Source organism: Canis aureus, chromosome 8 (assembly GCF_053574225.1).
Source record: "Canis aureus isolate CA01 chromosome 8, VMU_Caureus_v.1.0, whole genome shotgun sequence".
Lineage (NCBI taxonomy): Eukaryota > Metazoa > Chordata > Mammalia > Carnivora > Canidae > Canis > Canis aureus.
The window spans coordinates 18,619,494-18,641,888 of record NC_135618.1 but is presented as its reverse complement, the minus strand read 5'-3'; the positions used below and the strand labels follow the sequence as shown (position 1 = coordinate 18,641,888).

The following is a 22,395-nucleotide window of genomic DNA, read 5'->3' as shown; positions in this document are numbered from 1 at the left end:
ACCTCCTTCAGTACTGAGGTCTCTCACTCATGGAATGGGCTTTCCCATGGCAACAAGCAAACAACAGGTAAACAGATTAGAGAAAGAGAATATCCAAGGGACTAAAATCATATAATAAAGATTAAGCTAATCTAATAAACATTCTGTACCTTTCTTTTCTTTACCTCCTAGAATTAAACAGGGGGAACCCAAAGGCATACAGGGATCAAATGAAGACTTTCTTTGTGACGTGTGGTCTTAAATAACTTTAGAAGTTCAGCTTTATGTATTATTTCCAACCTACTCATTTTCCCCCAAATAGCATGGAACCTTCACACCTTCTAGAGCTCTGGTTTTATTATAGGAAAAGACAAAAGAAACAAACATAAAGAATAGGCTACATTTTTCATACCCAATCTCTACTTTTTTGGAGGTGATATGGCCCTGGTGATTAAGGCAAGGACAGTCACATTAATGTAGTACTAGAGTTTTAAAGTATTATTCTAGAATTACGTGATTGAGGGTACAGCACTCAAGTCAAAGTGCTGCCACTTGTGAACTGGGTGACAATGAGCAGGTTTTACCTATTCTGTTTCCTCTTCTTTAAAATGGAGAAAAGGATTAGAATTTTCCCTCACAGGACTACTGGGAGAAATGTGTAAGAGATAATTGTTGCAAACACTAATTGCAGTTCTCCAGCACTCAATCTACAAGTTACCATCAATAAAGCTAACAATCAAGTTTGATAAGTGTAATAGGGAGTTTGCTATTAAGAATAAGAATTCCTTGGTGTTTGGAGCCTTCGATTCTAACTTGGGGTATCACACTAAAAAATAATTCTTTATAAAAACAGAAGAAACAAACTTTGAGTAAGTTTTGTTAAATGGAAAAGTATAACAATAAGGAACGGTTAATATTATTGTGTCTATTAATTACCAGGCATTAAACATGTTATCTGTGGAGCTTCCACATTAAACCCATGAAGTAGTATTATCTTTGCTCTACAGAAGAGGAAGTGTGCAAAGAGAGATTAAATAATTTCTCCAAAGTTTCAAAGAATGTGAACGGCATAGCCAAACTTCCCAGTCAGGTCTGTCAAATTCCAATGCCCAAGCTCATTCCACTTTATTAGAGAAATTATTTCAGTTTCTAACAATTTCCTTTACGGGAAATTCAGCCCTGTCATCCACTGGAACAATGCCTGTTTGAGGAGTTAGCTATCTGAGGACTGGATTCAGGGCATTCATATTTGCAATGTGCACACTCTAGTCTAAAATCTGGCACTGAGAGAGAAATCCAGTGTGAGGTAATTTCTTAAAGGTTATAAAGGACTCAGCTTCTCTCCATAAAGGAGTAACTGGTATGAGACTTACTATTCTATCATAAATAGCGAGAAAAACGGAATTTTACCAGAGCCACAGAAAGTCTTTAATGTCATGCTTCTGGTTATACCTACTTTTCATCTGACCCTAAACCCTGGGTTGGAGAATGCCATGCTCAAATTTCATACTGTTCCAATCTCTTTTTGGGGGAATCTCTGTGTGATTTCCAGGAACTCAGAGCAGCAAAACAGAAAGAACCTTCTGTACTGAAAACTTGAATACTGGGAAATGTATACCAAATTAAAATAGAAGGACAGCGACTACTGACTTCCTTTTCATTGTTCTTTTTCAAATTAATTTGTCCAACACACTTTAACTATTAACCATCTCTTGGCCCTAGAGAATTATCAGAATTTCCCTTCCCTGATGCTCCAGCAAAGCGTTTTGTTTTATTGAGGATATGTCCACAAAGAGGATTGATTTTTCGACAAAATGGTTCAAATGTTCACTGCCTTTTTAAAATCATGACTCTGCATTTCTGGCTTCCACATCCAGGTCCGCAAAACATACTTGAGGTAGGGGTGCCTGGGTGGCACAGCCAGTGAAGAGTTCAACTCTTCATTTGGGCTCAGGGTCATGATCTCAGGGTCACGAGATCGAGCCCAGTGTCAGGTTCCACGCTCAGTGTGAAGTCTGCTCAAGACTATCCCTTCCTTTCCCTCCTGCCCCCAGCTCTCTTTCAGAAAAATAAATAAATCTTAAAAAGAAAAAAGAAATTTCAGGTGAACTTCATGTGAATATTCTCATGAGACTCTTTCCGATCCTGGGGCTATAGCCTTAGTAGTACCAGATAATTTTTGATGTTAAGACACATCCAAATATAGTGGACCACTCTGAAGTTGTAGCTCTTTTAGGGATGTGGTTTCACATCAACTGAGTTCCAGGGCTCATATTCCCTTAGCTTCCATTTTCTTCACACCATCAAGGAGTGCCCTGCAAATACTTCTATTTACTGTTCTACTTTCTACTTTATCTCAATTGCTTTGTCCCAAGTCTCCAAGTTTCCACCTTTTCTAGTTTTCCCCAATATAAGTAATCCTGATTGATCTAATGGATCAGATGTGGGGTTTCAGAGAGAGGGAGATGACGCCAAGATTTTTGACTTGTGAAAGAGAATGGATGGGATTGCCATTTACTAAAGGGACAGGGAAGCCACAGGAAGAGGGGGTTTGGTTAGAGACCTGATAAATCTGAGCCACCTATCAGACCTCCAAGGGGATGAGATCCATTCACAGCTGGATACACCAAGTTGGAGCTAGGAAGATCTGGGCAGGAGATAAAAATGTGGGAGTCATCACCCTACAGGAAGTGGGTAAAGCCATGGGGCAGGATGAAGTCACTTAGGAAGTACATAGAAGAAAACTGCCTAAGGACTTCCTGTAGCAAGGAGCATTTTCCCACCAGATGTGGGACTGAGTCACTCTCTTACTTCCTTAGGTTTCTGTGCAAATGTCATATTATTGGATGCTTTCTCTGGTTACCCTATTTATTTTTTATGGATTTATTTATTTATTTGAGAGAGAGAGCAAGTACAATTGAGGAGAGGGGCAGAGGGAGAGAATCCTGAAGGCGACTCCAAGCTGAGTGCAGGGCCTGACGCAGGGCTCAACCCTGAGATCGTGACCTGAGCCAAAATCAAGAGTTAGCCACTTTACTTACTGAGCCACCCAGGCGCCCCTCTCGTCACCCTATTCAAAATATTAATACTACCTTGCTAAGACCAGTAGCACACCAGCCCAGCATTCCCGTTGTCATTCTAAGTTACTTTTCTCAGCAGCATTCTTTGTCAGATGTATTACATATGTATTCACTGTTTACTTGCGTTACTGTCTCCTGAGTTATAAACTCAGACCCATAAGAAACAGAAACTTTGTTTTGTTCACTCCTGTCTCCCAGTGTGCAAAACAGTGCCTGGAACATAAAAAGTACTCAATAAATAGTGGCTGAACGAAAGACAAGTGTATACTTATTCTGAAATTCCCCCAATTGTTACAAATGTGTAACAGAAATATTACCGTGAATACCAGAATTTAGAGTTAAGGGCGCTTAGTTTTGGGGAAGAGAACCACCCGATTTCTTCTGCAAAACTCTGCATTTTCTCATGCTACCTGCACTCTGCCTATGGGCGAAGGGGCTGCAAAGAGGACATCAAAGGCCACCTGAGAGATGTGTGAGTAGGTTGACAAGGAAAATCTTTTTTTGCCTTGTTCAAGGAGTTGGGAGAAGGAAGACAGGCGTGGGAAAAGAGGTGTTCTTGGCCTGAGTTACCTTGAACCTTGGGTTCCTTTATAAAAATATCAGTAGGATTATGTTCTTTCCTCTACTCCCATTGCCTGCCTAAGCTACCCACCAGGGACCTACCACCGAATCAGGTAAAGGTCACAAGAAAGAAGAACAGGTGTTTACTAAGCAACAGCAGAGCAACAGTGATCACTGGATAGCTGGGGTCAACATACTCAGGGGCAAATGGCCAGCAACGCACAAGTGCGGGAAAAGGTGGGTAGTTATGGTGGATCCCAAGTAGACCAAATCAGCAATACTGTTGTTCTTTAAAAATACAACAGGATACTGAATTTAGGGTATTAAAGAGCCATAAAGTTAATCTTTTTCTATAACTAGAATTCTTTGGGTCCCTTACTGGAGTTTGAGACTCTTTAAAGAGCAATGTGGAAAGACGTCAGATGCTTATTTAAGAGCAACAAATTCTACCTTCAAAAATCTATCCAGATTCAACTGCTTCTGATTCATCTGTATTGCTATCACCCGGGTTCAAGGCATCATTATCTTTCAACTAGATATTGCAATAGTCTCAGAACTGATCTCCCTTCTTCTACCACTGGCCCATACAGATGAGTGTCAATGGAGCAGCCGGATGATCCTGCTAAAATACTGCAATCCTTTGCTCAAAACCCTCTTAGGAACTCATTTCACTTAGGGAAAAAGCCAAAATCTTTACAAAAATCCTACGAGGCCCCCATGCAATCTATAACCCTCCCACCTCTAATACCAGTATCCTAGCTCTCTCCTTCACTCTTGCTTTGATCCAGCAGCACTGGTCCTTCTGGAAGGTTCTTGAACATTCCAGGTTCACTTCCCCCTCAGGGTCTTTGCATTTGCAGTGCCTTCCTCCTGGATTTCTCCTGGAATTCTCCTCTTTGTGATACCTGCCTGGCTCAATCCCTTGCTTTCTTCAGGCCTTGCTGAAACTTACCCAGATTCCAACCAGTTTTCACCAACTCTGTCACCACCGCTCTGGTTCAAGTCTTCACCAGCTCTTGCTTGGCTAACATGGCAAAGCCGATTTAATATCACAACCCAGCTCCAGCTCCAGCACTTCTTGCCTCCTGCCCTGCCTTATTTTTCTTTATGGCATCTAGCACCTTCGAACATCCCACATATTTTACTTCTATATTTCTCTTCAGTTTCCTCCCACCTGAATGTAAGTCCCACGAGGGCAGGAATTTGGACACTACTCTGTCTGTAATGTCTAGGAGAGTGTCCGGCCCATATTTGTCATTCAATAGATATTTGCTGAATGAAACAGTTGTGAAACAGAACCTCTACACAAAGGTTACATAGAGTGAGAGAAGCAAAAGGAATATAGAAGCCAAACAGATGAGTGAAGCACCTGTAAATATACGGACAGACTAAAGTACAGACACAAAATGCTTCAACTTTGTGTATAAAAACAGACTTCAAGCTACTACATGAGAAGTTTATGGTTGACAGAAAGAACGTGTTATTGAATGATTGAATAGAAGGCTCTAGAACAAAACCTGCCAGTGAGTGGGTCATGCCTTCGAAATGTGAAAAATAGGCAAGATTCTCTTTCTGGAGGCTGAGTGCCAGATGAGAGAGCCCTCTGCTGCTCCACTCAGGGCCTAAGAGAAGTCTTTCCCAGGGAGACAACGTCACTTACCAAAACAGCAGAAAGTGGCATGTGTTTCCAAAGGCAAAACACACGGACTGATAAGAAATTAAGAACTGTCAACTGGAAAACCTGTTGACAGAATCTGGGCTGAGCCAGTCTTCGGAAGCTTATTAGAACATCTTGGAGAAAACAAAACCCAGGGTAGGTAGCATAGTGGCTCTTCACGTTGGCTGCGCATGGGAATCAGCTGAAGGAAGGTTTAAAAATACTAAGGCTTCGGTCCAATTAAGTCAATATATCTGGGGTGGGACCTGGGCAGGAGGTTTGCTCGGGTGATTCTAACACGCAGCTGACATTGAAACCTATTTCCCTAGAAACATCTTAATCCCTCTTCTTGAGATGAAACGTAAACCCAAGCCATTAGATGAAATCCGAGGGAAAAGCCAGAGCTGTATCTGGGTCTATCAAAGCAGATTCACTTACTTAAAATGACTTCAGCAGTCTCTGAATTTATATTTTATAGCTATAAGGAATAGGTTAATCACATCTTTAGTCACTATGTACCTCAGACCCTCTCTTTCCCCAGACCACCACACCAAGACAGGCTCTCCATGCGACCCCCTTCCCACGGGAAACACATGCTGCTGGATGACATCTGCAAGGGTCTTAGGCCGTGACTGCAGTCTTCTACCTTGGAAGCCTGTGGCTCAGTATTTTCTTTCTTTCTTTTCTTTTTTTTTTTTTTAGTATTTTCATACGTAGTCCAGGATCAACACTTTCCCTACCTGCTCTGTTCTCTCCTTCACTCCCCTCCCTGGGTTATTTATACACCCATCCATCTCCCCTCCCACACTGTAAATCCTGCAAGGGCAGAGTGTTGCTTATTTTTTCACTCCTAGCCTCTGACCTAGTTGTCTGAGCAGTAATGGTTGTACATGGACAAGAAGCCTCACAGGGACAACAATGATTTACCCCTCCAGAACATTCTCTGAAGGTAGAGGATGCTTTTATTTTATTTTTTTTAATTTTTTTTAATTTTTATTTATTTATGATAGTCACAGAGAGAGAGAGAGAGAGGCAGAGACATAGGCAGAGGGAGAAGCAGGCTCCATGCACCGGGAGCCCGACGTGGGATTCGATCCCGGGTCTCCAGGATCGTGCCCCGGGCCAAAGGCAGGCACTAAACCGCTGCGCCACCCAGGGATCCCAGAGGATGCTTTTAAACAGTAGACCTGTAATATATTTTTATTTTACAGGCATTTTATTTTAGAAAGACAGTGAGTATTGATCTTACCTAGCAAAGACCTCTTTAAGTATAAAGGAAAATACTACCCCCCACACAGCATGAGCTAAGGTTTGCCGTGCGCCTAGACAGTGTGTGGCACTTCACACGTAACGTATTGCTTCACCCCCAAACACCCCGAGGCTGCAGGTACTGTTAGCTCACTCTTACAGAAGAAACCGAGTCTGTGGATGGTTAAATGTCCTGCCTGGCATTACGCAATGATAGGCAGAGAAGCCTGAATGCAACACGGGGTATCCGTTTTTAGAGCCGGCTATTCTAAGTCACCAAACCTAACATTCTACAGACAATAGAAACAACAGAATTGAACACTGAATTCCTTCTAGATTTAATTTAGGAAATAGTTAGCAGGAAAGGGTGTTTTTCCTCTACAAAAAAATCTCTTGGAAAATGGGAGTGATGTTACTTAAAATTTCCTGTTAGCTTACATTATAATATCAGAAATGCTTTCTTTTACATTTATATTCTACTCAGGGTATAATGTCTACTCTGTGTGTGTGTGTGTGTGTGTGTGTGTGTATTATGTCGGTGTGTGTTTTCTTTTAAATGTCTGTTTTTCCATTGGTAGTGCCTCCTAACACTCTGGCTTTAAATCTCTTAGCTCTTCAGTCTCTTGGTCAAACAATAACTAGGCTTGAATCTACTTCACCCAATAGCTAAATGAGAGTATGGATAGTCCATGTGCCTGTTAGAAAAATTTTCAGCATACTGTACCTCCATATTTTTAACAAACATAGTTTATCAATTGATAATGAAAAATAATATACAGATTCAATTTTTATATCAACTGCTTAGTTTTAGAAAGACAAAGAAGGGGCTTCTGGGTGGTTCAGTCAGTTGAGTGTCTGACTCTCGATTTCTGCTCAGGTCATGATCTCAGTCATGAGATCAAGCCATGCTGAATGTGGAGTCTGCTTGAGAGTCTCGCTCTTCTCCCTCTGCCTCTCCCCCAACTCATGCTATAAATAAATAAATTAATTAATTAATTAATTTAAAAATCTTTTAAAAAAGAAAGGCAATGAAAATTTCTTTAATCCTGTTCATAGGTGATTCTAATATAAAAACTGATGGTGGGCAGCCCCGGTGGCTCAGCGGTTTAGCGCCGCCTTCAGCCCAGGGTGTGAGCCTGGAGATCTGAGATCGAGTCCCACATGGGCCTCCCTGCATGGAGCCTGCTTCTCCCTCTGCCTGTGTGTCTCTGCCTCTCTCTCCCTCTCTGTGTCTGTTATGAATAAATAAATTAATAAAATCTTTTTTTTTTAAAGCGATGGTGTTTAGGTAAAATCTTTTTCAAAGTAAGGACATAGCTATTTTTAAAATACTGTGTTTCTCTACTTTCCCCACTTCCACTAAATACATGTCTTAGTTGGAGTACAAGATGTTGAGAGATGGAGAATGACTATTTTAAAATGTTACGGAGGTTACAAATTTTCTAACTCCTTTTCAGATTATATTCCAAAAACAAATATATTTTACACCAGGCTTCACTCCAGGTTTCCAAGCAAACACACCCAAATAGATTAATTAATATATCAGAGCCTTAGACTGTTTTCAAATGCTATGCTTATACTGCTTGTGATGTCATGTGAATAATTTTGATTCAGTTTGTATATGTCAACAGGAAGGGGTCTGGCAGGAACATAAAAATTCTAAGCAAACTAATTCTGAGACTCAAGCAATTCCATTACCAGAAATGTTAGTTAAACCAAACAGTTGTGTGGCCAAAGAACATCAAGGAACACCACTGTTTTCAAGATTTGTGGTTTCCTCATATAAGGGACCTACTATTCTGCTGGTATTTGGATGTGGCACAAGGGGGGCTTTTGGAAAGCATGGTATATTTCTATTTAAAAAAAAAATCTCAGTACAGCTGAGGAAATGTAAAGATGCTCACAAACACTCACATTCCTGAGATTCTCTATAAATGTGTTTGCTGCTTAACACTGATAATACACCCTGCTTCACCTACACCATTTTTGATTTTGTGTATAAAATACTCTATTGTGATATGGTCCCTTGTATGTGGCTCCAGTTTTGACCAAAAATTCTCTTTTCTTCAACGGCAGAACAGATCTCCTGAAAATTTCTTCAGAGGCACACTGTCATCATATTAAGCATACATCAAAATCATAGTGGCCACTCCTTACTGAGCCCACTACCATCCTCAGGTGGACCTACAAAAACAGGATATGCTTCTACTTAGAACACTAACATGATTTCAATAGCATTTTAATAATAAAATTTAAAGATAGTTTGTGAAAATTTCCTTCTCTATGAAGTGATTACAGTTGTTGTGTACCTCTTGGGTGATATAAAGTCCTTAGTTCATAACAATATATGCCCACAATAAAACTAATAAAAATATTCCTGTTATTACCTTGTATGTATATATTACTTCACTGAACATCTACATTCCCAGAATGGTAGGTTTACTCATAAACAGCCACACTCACCTAAAAAATAAAAAGCCATCCCTACTTGCCATTTTGTTCAACATAATGTAGTGGTTACAAGGCAAATTTTACAGCTAGAAAGACCTGGGTTTGAAATCTAGCTCTGTACCAACCTCTTTAAATTATGCACACTTCAAAAAGTGCCTGGCAGTAAATATGACAATTATCTACCTCATTATCTAATTAAGAAAATATTAGCTAGGCTTCTTCTCTCTTGGGAAGATTCTGGATCCTCAAAAATCCTATTTACTGTATTTACTGTTCACAGAAATTATCTAAAAAGTACCCCAAGATTGTGGTGTTTGATAATTTTTTTTTTCCAAGATAGGCCAGTTTCCTCAAATCAATCATCTCTAATTCCATGTGTTAGCTGTCCTTGTTACATGGGTATATTGAAACAAAACCCCATGAAAATGCCAACCTCCCCCAATTCTTAAACTAGGTATCTGCAAATCCAGAGGCCTCCAACGTGCAAATCTGCTAGATACCCCACAGATTATGTGGCTCCTGGAGCTTACTCAGCACCTAGCATCTCTGGAGTATGACCCACAGTTTTAGGCAACTCTTGAGTTTAAGGAAATCTTAATGATAATGATAAAGTAATGATAAGGTTAACTGAGCAGTTGAAAACAAGCCCTTTACTACCCCCACACCTTTAGGCAGGCAGGCCTGCTGGTACGAAGAACACAACTTTGGAAAGGCTGTTCCTCTGACTGCTGCCACCTACAAACACAGCTGCCTTTCTGGGGTCTACGGGAAGGTCAGCAGTGCCTGTACCTAGGCTCCTTGGGCCTTCAGCTAGAAGATGGCAATACCACGGTGGGAGAGAAGATCACTAATTATCTCCCAACAGCCAGTCTCTCCTTTTTAAAGGATAATAGGCAAGTACATGTTCCAGCCTCCTTGTAGGCAGTGGTGACTGTGTGACTTAGTCCTAGCCAGTGAAATATAAGAATATAGTCAACTCTGAGCTGTGCCCTTAAAGGCAAGGCATTTGCCCTCAACATATCCTCCTCCCCACTTGTGATTTGGGATGAAGGCTTAGTACTCACCATCTTCAATCAGATCATTGAGGATGGTAGAGCATCAAGACAGGAGGTTGAACCCTTTAGATCACAAACACACAAGATTAACATTCCGACTAGTATGAGAGAGAAAGGAAGAACGTCCTTTCTTGTTTTAGTCAGTAGTAGGAATGGAGAAAGGAGACTCTGACAGCATTTGCACTCGTAACTGAACTCTTTAGTTGCATGTGGCAGTGCTCGCCTGGAGGAGGTACTGCATGCCAGATGGGGAGCATGAGGATCTGTAGGATACACATGACATACTTTACAGGCACATTGACTTTACTCAAAGATTTTGATTAAAAGAAAGTGTTATATTGAAACAAACCAGACTTTAGTTTAATGTGCTTTTAAAGTTAAAATACAAGTTATTAAATGAAATTTGGTGCTTCGCACGGAGTGTTTCTAGCTCTACCCCAGATTCTGAAATAAGCTGAAATTCTCAAAGTCTGATTTATGAAAATCTCTTCTATCCTGTGGGAGGTTCTGATAGAAAGTCTGAAGAGCATTAGTGGTAGAAAGAACAGACTGGAAGTTCAAGGTTTGAGACCAAACTCCACCTCTGAGTATACTATATTAGACAAGTCCTACTGCCCCGATGCTTTTACATTAATAAAAGAAGAGTCATGCACCTATTTGTCCAGTCAATACACATACTGTTGGATTGCATGGGGGATAAAGATGAGGTAGACATGATCTTGAAAAGCAATGAGAAAAAAAGAAAAGAAAAAGAAAAAGGCAATGAGATGCTAGGTATTGTAATTCTGAACAATGATGTCTAAATGGAAGCCTTCCCAAAAAGGTTGCTTACCATCTTAATCTACTGTGAAGCTCTTCAGTGGATAAATTCTACAATGCACATGGTACTCCTAAACAGCTTTCTATTCTTCATTATTAAATATGAAAACACTATTACATATTACCAGCCATTTGGGGAATACTTCCAACCTGAAAGACAGATATAAACATATAACCAAGAGTGGATGAACATACAGAAACACCCAAAGCAGGAGAAACACACAAAGCAAACTGCTACAGATCCATTTTAAATTAATAATTAATATCCTCAGAGTGCTAGCAGAAGATATTGTGTCCATAAAATAAACATACTAGAAAACACTCAGAAATTAAAAATAAGATAATAAAAAAGTCAATATAAGGGTTAGATTATAATGCTGAGGAAATTCACCTGAAAGTCAAACAAAAAGGCAAAGGGGAAGAAAAAAATAGTTATATAGATTCCAGCTCTGATAGCTGAAATACAGAAATCTCATAGAGTAAAAAGATAAAATGAATGAAGCAACCAGCAGGGAAATATTTCAGGAAAATTTTCCCAAACTGCAGGATAGGAGACTGAATATTCAAAGAGTCTGACCAACGTGTCCAGTGCAATGAATGAATAAAAATACCTCTGCCACCATGAGGTTTCAGGACTCAGGGTTCAAGAGGCGATCCTAAAAGCATCTGTGGGAGAGGAGCTTAGAGGATATATACAAAGGAACAAAACTCAGACCAGCATTAGACTTTTCAGTGACAATACTGAATACCGGAAGATAATGGCTAAAAAGAAAACCTTTAGAATTCTTAGTGAAAGTGAATGTTAATTCAGAGTTAAATATCAAGCCAAACTAACTTTCAAGTCTGATTGTGGAATAAATAATAGATTTTAGACACTGAAAGGCTCAGAAAACTTACTTTCATGCATTTTTTTCTTTAAAAAGTTTGGAGGGATGTAAAAGCAATTAAAAAATCCTTCTCCTGAGATGCCTGGGTGGCTCAGTGGTTGAGCGTCTGCCTTTGGCTCAGGGCGTGATCCCGGGGTCCTGGGATCAATCCTGCATTGAGCTCCCTGCATGGAGCCTGCTTCCCCCTCTGCCTATGTCTCTGCCTCTGTGTGTGTGTGTCTCTCATGAATAAATAAAAAATCTTTTAAAAAATCCTTCTAAATCTCAGCCTTAAATATCCAGCTGCACACTTGACATTTATAATTGGATATTTAATTAGGCATTTCTAAATTAGTTAAGTCCAAATCAGAATTCTTCATTTCACCCCCAAATCTGCTCTTCCCACAATATTCCACATTTCAATTCTTCTGATTCAAAACCTGGAGTTTTCCTTTATTTTCTCACATCCAGGTCTATTCTGTCCACAAAGCCTATTAGGGTCAGCCTTTACAATATCCCCAGATCAGGACCATTTCTCATCACATCTACGGCTACAACCCAAGCCACCAGTGCATCTCCTGTGCTTTATTGCAACAGCTTCCTAACTAGTCTCCAGGCTTCCAAGCTTGCCTCCAAAGCCTAATCTCGTCTCTGCCTCTGTCTCTTAAAGTGTGCCTTTTCGGGGGATCAGTGAGGTCAATACTACACATTATTTGCATTTTTAATTCTCATTTTCTTGTGAGTATACGGTGGAGTTTTCTAGAAGCTGCATGACATGTGATAATGAACAGGGTGAACAGACCCTAAGGAAACTGTAAAACTGTAAACAATGTCATTTTCTTTTTTGGAGGAAAATATAGCTATTTTCATTAAAATATGTTATCTATGTTAATATGTAGTGGCTTTATCATTGTTATTTTAAAATATATACTTAGTTTTAAATTTCTCATATGGTAAATATCTAAAGATATAAGACATACAAAGATCTTTTGGGATCTTCAATAATTTTTTGAGAGTGAAAGGCCCTGAGGCAAAAAAAAAAAAAAATTGGTTGAGGGCTTCTCTACACTGCGGCCAGACTGATCCTTTTAAAAGTCAAATCAGATTTTGACCCTCATTTGTTCACAATCCTCTAACAGCTTCTCAGCTCACTCAGAGTAGAAGTGGAGAAAAATAAAATCTTTTTAAAAGGCAGGGGGTGCCTGCTAGCTCAGTTGGTAGGGCATATGACTCTTGATCTCCAGGTTGTGAGTTTAAGCCCCAGGCTGAGTATAGAGATTACCTAAAAATAAATTTTTTTTAAAAAAAGAGGGGGAGGACAAGACACTTCCGTGAACCTACAACACCCTCTCTTAATAACTGCTATTCCCCTCTTGCTCTGTGCCCTTCCCTCACCCTGGCCTTCTTGCTGTTCCTCCATCATGCCAAGAACATACCTTTATAGTTGCTGTTCCCTCTGACCAGATTGCTCTTTCCTCAGATATGGATGGCTCCCCCCACCTGAGTCCAGGTCTTTGCCTTCTAAGCCATAATTTTAAATGGTTCCCTTGCCAGATATTTAAAATACTTGCAAATATTTCCTCGTCCCCCTGTGGTAGTGCTACCCCTTACCTTTGCCACTCATATATTTGTTTACCTTACCCTCTCCATCCCAGAGTAAGTCCTTAAGGACAAAGGCTGGTTTTTAATCTCCTCAGAGGATAGCAGACCTGGTGACTTGCACCCAGTATGGTCTTAAATGAAAAATCCATGATATATCAAGGGGTTATCTGGCTAAACCTTCAGACAAGACCATATTCAACCTATGGTAGAGAGCTCCAACTCTGTTTTTAAAGTCTCTTAAAGACCCAGCCTCGATGAAAACTCATGTAAAGGCTGATGTCTTGGTGTCATCCTTATGCTGCAGGTTAAATTTTTACCTCTTTTTTCTTTTTTAAGATGTATTTGTGTTAGAGACAGAGAGCACGAGTGGGAGGGGCAGAGTAAAAGAGACAGAGAGAGAGAGAGGGAGAGAGAATCTCAAGCAGACTCTGTGCTGAGAGTAGAGCCCTTTGAGGGGCTGGATCTCACAACCCTGAGATCACAACCTAAGCCAAAACCAAGAGTTGGATGCTTAACTGACTGTGCCATCCCAATGCCCCAAATTTTTACCTCTTTTGAGAAGAGATGTACAATCATTGTTTGTGTTCAGTTGGAGACCCCTTTATACCCTTGGAAATGATTGTTAAATTTCTCCTTGTCCTCCTCATCTTAGTTGAAACATCCTAATTCCTTTCATTTTTTCCACAGAGATTCAGTTTTTCAATGCTCTAATTCTCTTTGTGATGGTCTTCTGACTCCCTTCCAAATTTTTCATCTTCCTATTTATTTGTGTAGTCCTAAGCTAAACTGTAAGATTTACTGTGGCGTCAAAGGTTCCTAGAGTCTACTTTTCTGTTATTGCATCCTAGTGTATGCTTTTAAAATATGCAATACATTGTCTTGTTAAAGAAAAACTGTTTCTGGGTAGCCCTGGTGGCTCAGCGGTTTAGCGCCGCCTACAGCCCGGGCGTGATCCTGGAGACCCCGGATCAAGTCCCACGTCGGGCTCCCTGCATGGAGCCTGCTTCTCCCCCTGCCTGTGTCTCTGCCTCTCTCTCCTCTCTGTGTAATCTAATGAATAAATAAATAAAATCTTTAAAAAAAAAAAAGAAAAGAAAAACTGTTTCTAATCTGTTTGTATGATATAACTTGCAACCTCTTCTCAGACAGAAATGTGCTCTTGACAGAACACTTAAGCAATTGATTGTCATGAACTTTAATGACATTAAGACTTGTCCTGGGAAATTAGTTACCATCCACATAGTTGATCAGTTGTCAACCAAGTTTAGTGCCCTTTAACAAATATTATTTTCTTTTGATGCCGAATCTAATGTTCTTCTAACCATTCTTTTTTCCCACAAAATGTCCCTACCAAGAGTAAATCTGTAAATTAGCCTACGAGAGAACTTTTCTCTTACAGGAAGTTTTTTGTAAAACTTTGATACATACTAACAATAAAGTTGTCATTTTTTTTTAAATGCTGGGATAAATAATCCTGTTCTAAAAAGGGAGACACAGTAAAAATTTAGGCTTTACAGGTCACATATAGTCTGTGTTGTATATTTTTTTAAAGTTTAAACAATCCTTCAAAAATGTAAAAACCAATTCCAGCAAGTGGGCCAGATAAAAAACAGGTTGCAGACCCAAACGACATGGGCCACAACAGTTGGCCAATGCCTAGTGTAATGGTTTAATGGAGACTCACTCATCTCAAAAGAAAGCAGAGCCGTGTGTAGCCTCACATTAAGGAACTTCATGGTATGAGCCCCAGGCTGTCTTTCTCTTCCTGAGCCTTGGAGTTTTTGCTGGGATATGGCAATCTGAGCACTTGAATGTCAAAGTCTATTGGCCATCTGAATGAATTCTCACTCTACTGGGCTTAGATAACTTGCCATCCAAGTTAAGAGCCTAGAGAGCAGTTTGGGCCCTAAGAAGTGGTTGAAATTGAGGATGAAGTTAAAATAGAACTCCTCCCCAGAATGAGGTTAGAGAGGTATATTGATATCTGAGTGACATAAAGGACTCCCAAGGAGTCAAGTATAAAACTCAAAGTTTCTGTCTCATGCTTTGAGGATTTCCATGGCCAGTGTTTTGTATTTGACACATTTCATGGCTAAATGTCTGTTATTTTATGAAGAAATAATCAAAGCCTTTAAAAAGAAAATTTAAGATGAGCAAAAGTATGCATTGTTAAGAAGTATCCAAAACTTGGAAATGAGACTCTGGGAAGGCAGTACACCCTTTTGATGTAATACCAAAGACCTGTTTAACTAGCCCACCACCCAAAGATTTAGAGAAATATACCTTTCCTTGACTTGCTAAGTATTGCTGATTTAATTCCAGACTTGTAGATTTTTGTCTCATAGAAAAGAAAACCCCAAATATTGTTCATTTGCTTTTTACAGCCCTAAAGGATATTACCTAGTTTTTGTATCTAACCTAGCAATGTTATTCTAACATTCCTTTTTCAGATGAATGTTCTTTGAACAAGCTGCCTTCTTTATTAAGAGCATGAATAAATCCTTGACATGTTCATTCTATATTAAGAGTCATGTTCAACTTTTTTAAAACTATCCTTTGACAACATTCACAGAAGTCTTGAAGTTGTCTGTGTTTTGCTTGCAGATTGTGTACATATTTGCATCTATATTTGCATCCATCTAACAGTTAAAATTGTATGTAGGAATTTTTTCAGAGTTTTTCTGTTCGCTTGCCTGTGTTTGGAAGCAGTTATTTATAGTGTCCTGTTTTTATGGTGAGTGAGTCCCTTGGGCTCCTACTAGACGTTAGCTTCCCACTTGCTTCAGATACCTCCAAGAATGAAGGTTAAGTGGTGCAGGAGTTTGTCTTTCGTCTATTAGGAGAGTACTTCCTTAAACAAATAGATTCACTATGAAAGGAAGGGAAAAGGGAAATCTGGGTGATTTTACAAGGGTGTGAAGAGAAAGGGTTAAGGGAAATTTCTGCCAAGTCTTGGTCTGACAGTGAATTAAAAGAATAGTATGATATAGACTGAAACAGATCCAATTCATCAAGGCAGCCTCTCCATCACCATCCCAGGCAAAAAAAAAGTAATACCTGAAAAAAAATGTTAACCAGTAAGAGATTTATTTTACTTCTACAGATTTATTTTACTTCTATTTTACTTCTTTCCTGAGGGAAACTAACAAGACTGTATGTAGATTTTCAAATGAATGGACTTCAAATTTTCTATGCAGAAGCTAATGAACACTTACATACTTCTAGAATAAGAGAATAAGAAAAATATCCCCCCCTCCAACCTACAATAAAAAGAGGGAAAAATGCATAAAAGAAAAGTTTGATATTAACAGGTAGTATCCAGGTCACTTTGGTAGGGAACCAAAAAATATACAAATAGGTATAGAGTTAGCCTTCAGTAGTCCTTTCTATATTTATTTTTTTTAAGATTTTTTTTTAATTTTAGGGGCACTTAGGTGGCTCAGTTGGTTAAGCATCTGCTCTGGCTCAGGTCATGATCTCAGGATCCTGGGATATTGAGCCCCGCATCAGGCCCCCTGCTTCTCCCTCTTCTCTCTGCTTGTGATCTCTCTCCCTCTCTCACTATTTCTGTCTCTCTCTCAAATAAATAAATGAATAAAAGCTTAAAAAAAAAAGACTTTATTTATTTGAGAGAGAGATAGAGGGAGAGTGCAAGCAGGGAGAGGGCAGAGGGAGAGAGAAAGAAAGAATCCCAAGCGGATTCCTTACTGAGCACAGGGCCCAATATGGGGCTTGATCCCAGGACCCTTAGATTGTGACCTAAACTGAAATCAAGAGTCAGATGCTCAACCAACTGAGCAGGGGCCCCCTTTTCTATACTTCTTAACCAGAACTTTTAATCCCAAATTTAAAGAGATTTAGTAGTGCTTTAATAGTACTTTGCAAACTGTGGTTGAATTATATTAATATTCAAAGTTCAATGGATATTCCTGATGATGAATACTTGGACAAATTAAACTATTTTTGTTAATTTTCATTAAAAAGACAGTTAAGGGGGCAGCCTGGGTGGCTCAGTGGTTTAGCACTGCCTCAGTCCAGGGCCTGATCCTGGGGACCTGGGATCGAGTCCCACGTCAGGCTCCCTGAATGGAGCCTGCTTCTCCCTCTGCCTGTGTCTCTGCCTCTCTCTCTCTCTCTCATGAATAAATAAATAAAATCTTAAAAAAAAAAAAGACAGTTAAGGGACGCCTGGGTGTCTCAGCAATTTAGTGCCTGCCTTTGGCCCAGGAGGTGATCCTGGAATCTGGGATGGAGTTCTACATCGGGCTCCCTGCAGGGAGCCTGCTTCTCCCTCTGCTTGTGTCTCTGCCTCTCTCTCACTGTGTCTCTCATGAATAAATAAATAAATAAAACCTTTTTAAAAAAAAGCCTTTAAAAAAATAAAAAGGTAGTTAAATGTCTTAGCCCTGATTTTATTCTAGTTTGGGATACGATGCAAATGACCCAGCAATTCCATTGCTACATGAATCTATCCAATAGAGAGACGAAAACCTATATCCACACAAAAATTTGTATACAAACCTTCATAGGACCATATTCCTTATAGCCACCTAAATGTCCATCAACTGATAAATGGACAAAGAAAATATGGTATATCTACACAAGAAAACATTATTTGGCAATAAAAAGGCATGGAATACTGATACATACTACAACATGGATAAGCCTCAAATGTATGCTAAATGAAAGAAGCCAGTCATGAAAGGCCATATATTGTAGGATATCATTTACATGAAATGTCTGGAATAGGAAAATCTATAGGTAACAAAATAGATCTGTGGCTACCTAGAGCTTGGGAGAAGGAGAACTGGGGAGGGGGATGGTGAGGAGTGATAGCTAATGGACACAGATTTCTTTTTAGGGTGATGAAAATGTTGCAAAATTAGATTATGGAGAGGGATTCTATATCCTTTAAACAAATAAGTGTTATAGTATGTAAATTATATCTCAAAAGCTGTTAAAATGTATTTTAGCTTATGCATGATTCATCTGTTCTCTGATAGGAAGCATATTTAATTGGAAGTTACTAAATTCCTTGTATTTATATCATAGGTCAGATCATTATTTACACTAAAAATTTAAATGTTTGTGGATATGTTCAACAAAATTGAATTATAACTAGTGTCTGTTTTTTTTAATAGTTATAAATTTTAGGCAATGCTGCAGTAATGTGAAACCATGGAATGTCATATTTCTTTGATAAAATTTTAATATGAACAGGGATCATGCTATTTTTAAATATTTTATTTCTTTATTTAGAGAGAGAGTGTGTGTGCAAGCAAGGGGAAGGGCAAAGGAAGAGGGAGAGAGAGAATCTCAAGCTGACTCTGTGCTGAGCACAGAGCCCCACTTGGGGCTGGATCTCATGACCTCAAGATCATGACCTGAGCTGAAATTGAGAGTCGAATGCTGAGCCACCCAGACCCCCTGTAGTATGTTTAAATGGCAATGTACAGTGTAATGCAAGATAATTAGTTTTAAGGCATGGGACTAACATTAAAATTAGATAATGAATAATAATCTTTGACAAAATACTATCATGTGATAGTTTAAATTTACATAGCATATATACAAATATAATTTGTTCTTCATAACATTCCAATAAGATCAAAATCATTATTTTATAATAAGCTCTACAAAATTAATTTTATCTTTAAAAAGTCTAACATTTTAAATACTGTCATCCACCATTGCTTAGCATATGTGATTTATATGATAAATAACACTTGTTGAGATAAAATTATTTTTAAAGTAGCCTAACAGAATAGGTAACTTGCAACTGAAAAAGAGAAATTATATTTGAGATGGCTTTTTATCAATATGAGGCTGTAAAATTATTTACTTATATAACCTACTCAGGTAGCATAAATTATTTTTGTCTTTAGCCAACTCAATGTGTTTTTTCAAAAGGGGCAATTAGCTTTTTTGCTTATTTTTTTAAAAGATGCTATTTATTTATTTGAGAGCAAAAGCAAGAGAGAGAGCGAGCAAGCACAAGCAGGGGTAGGATAGAGGGAGAGGGAGAAGCAGGTTCCCCACTGAGCTGGGAGCTCTATCTGGGGCTCAATCCCAGGACCCTAGGATCATGACCTGAGCCAAAGGCAGACACTTAACAGACTGAGCCTTTTTTTTTTTTTTTAAACAGACTGAGCCTTGAAGGCACTCCAGCTTTTTTGCTCTTACACTGTTTTTGTTTTCTTCTTTTTGTATTCTGAAATTATAAATAACTAAAAGCAAATAAGCAGAATAATAAGAGATTCCTGGCCTCTAAGAAATTAAAATTCTGACTTTTTAAAAGTCAGAATATGGCCTTCTCTTATCATTGGGCATCTAGATTCTTCTCTGACAACATTTTATATTGCTGTTTTAAGATTATGTTCCAAATTTGGAGCAATAAAGACAGGAGATTTTTTATACTCAGAATATTTCTGATACACCTAGATAATATCCAGGTAGCATCAAAGGTTTGCTCCCTCTCCTACAATACAGAATACAGAATACGGCATTCATAAGAGATGTTAGAAATCATTAGTTTTAATTGATTTGCTCCCTAAGTCCTTAATTGGGTGAATAGTAGGCTGCTCTGTTCATTGCAATCACATTGTGGCGAAAGCTGTCATGTGAAAAAAAAAAGCTAATGGATAAAACGTTATTAATGTGATTACATTATTAGGATATGCTCTCAGGGCAAGTAAAATCTTCTACATGTTTATGTACAAGGGCTGACCAAAATAGTGACTGTCAACATATTTTTGGGTAAATTTTCAACACCTATAGGTCAACCGGAGATTAGGAGATTAGTAAAGCATTTGTTGTTAATCGCTGATTTGTAGATTCCTTAGGATATGGAAACCTAATTTCTAATCACAAAGTCTACAAGGAAAGATACTTTTACATCACCCTTTCTCTTTATGTCTTTAATTTTTTTTGTCCTTATTGCACTAGATAGCCTCCCATACAATGTGGAATGTGGATAAGATTTGTCCTTGGAAACCAGCTACTAAGCAACCCAGTTAACTGTCAATTGTTACTCAAGAGTAACTTTCAACCCATATTTTTATCTAGTCTAACTATCCATTATTTTTATACTTACTATCCCTTGTAAGAATGAATGTTCAAGCTGACCTACCAGAAACCTTTTCTCTTATATGTCAGACTGAAATAAAACTTTAACATATGCTTATAAATAAATGATTTGCCTAGAAAGATTTTTCTGACAGTCTATTCAGTCTGCTAGTTATCCAGCACCATTTCCTTAGGAATAAATTCACTTTTGCCCTCATGTCGTATAGTTAGTCTTTTTCCCTCTTGCATTTCATTCATTTATTCATTCAACAAATATTTATTGATCATTTACTACATTTCAGGCACTTTTCTAAATACTGGTGATGCAGAAATGAACATACCCAAACCAAACTCTAGTATATTTATATGGTTGGCTTGTTTATTTTTCTTCGAGATATAACCCTTTACTTTCCTTAAGTAAATTGTTTTTAAGATTTTGTTTATTTATTCATAAGAGACAGAGAGAGAGAGGCAGAGACACAGGCAGAGGGAGAAGCAGGCTCCTCAAGGAGGGCCTGATGTGGGACTTGATCCCAGGACCCCGGGATCACACCCTGAGACGAAGGCAGACACTCAACCGTTGAGCCACCCAAGCGTCCCTCCTTAAGTAAATTTTATTGCTTCATTTTGACCGCTTCTTTTCATTTTATTTTTGCGAAGCGCATTTCAATCCTTGCTTCAACACCAAGTCACTCTAACCACCGTGGAGCCATTTAAAGGAATATAAGATACATGCTTTCTATTATTCCACCTAGATTCGTGGATAAAATACCTAAACCCTCAACTCAGAACCAAACCCTAGACACGCGTGCCGCTGCTACTCCTCAGCTTTAACCACTCTCTGGTTACAGGGAGCCACACAGCTTTGCATTAATTAGAAAGCTGTGTGTGCTGGAGAGTATTTCCTAACTTTGCTGATAAGAACATCATCCTGGAGCTAATGTCAAGGGAGATAATACAAATTAGCCTGGCAGTGTTTTTCTAATGAAGCTATTCTCATAGTTATTTTGAAACAGCAAGGTGTTATTAGCTTAATAATCCTCTATAATACTTTTCCAGAAGTTGGATTTATTGGTTATATATTTCCCATTTCAAAAAAAAGATATTTGAATTTTTTTTTAAGATTTTATTTATTTATTTGACAAAGAGAGAGAGAAAGCATGAGCAGGGGCGGTGGGCAGAGGGAGAGAAGCAGCAAGTTCCCCACTGAGCAGGGAGCCCCATGCAGGGCTCCATCCCAGGACCTTGTGGTCATGACCTGAGCTGAAGGTAGATGCTTAACCAACTGAGCCACCCAAGCACCCTTTGAGCCTGTTTCTAATTTTCATAAATATCAACAATATTTGAAAGAGAATACTTAATTGTTATTGATTTGACAAGATCTTCAAATATACGGAATAAACTCATAGGACTCATGAATTTTTTTTTTTTTTTTTTTATGATAGTCACAGAGAGAGAGAGAGAGAGGCAGAGACACAGGCAGAGGGAGAAGCAGGCTCCATGCAGGGAGCCCGATGTGGGATTCGATCCCGGGTCTCCAGGATCGCGCCCTGGGCCAAAGGCAGGCGCCAAACCGCTGCGCCACCCAGGGATCCCGGACTCATGAATTTTCATATATTTGGCTTATTTAGTGACTTTTGCCTTGGATTTATTTTGGTGTCCTGACTTAATATTTTATATAATACTTGCCCCTAATTTCCAATCACATATAGAAATATTTTCCTGTACATATTTCATGACCCTATTAAGAAGGATGACTTCCCATCACACTATCAAATTTCATAATCAGAATTTAAAATACTAGAAAGGGAGAAAGATACACTCCAAACGGGTAGGTTAGAAATGTTGCTGTAACATCTATCATTAAATATTTATCCCAGAACTATGTCTTGAGCAGCTACATCCCAGACACTGTACAGGTGCTGTGGATACAGAAGTGAACAAGACAGATATAATCTCTGCCCTCAGGGAGGTTTCAGAGCATCTCCAAAAATAAAAGATAAAAATGTTGA

General features: G+C 38.9%; 1 protein-coding gene across 2 annotated transcripts in view; it reads right to left on the bottom strand.

The window, feature by feature from the left end:
* Window positions 1-22,395, bottom strand: part of LRRC8C (leucine rich repeat containing 8 VRAC subunit C) — an 84,445-nt gene that overhangs the window by 54,864 nt on the left and 7,186 nt on the right. Inside the window, exon 1 of one of the 2 annotated variants that reach the window (XM_077905343.1) lies at window positions 10,864-10,879. The exons of the other annotated variant lie outside the window; for it this stretch is intronic. The gene's annotated coding sequence lies outside the window, so the exon portion shown is untranslated. Of the gene's footprint in view, window positions 1-10,863; window positions 10,880-22,395 lie in introns of those variants that run through there. 2 annotated transcript variants of the gene reach the window in all.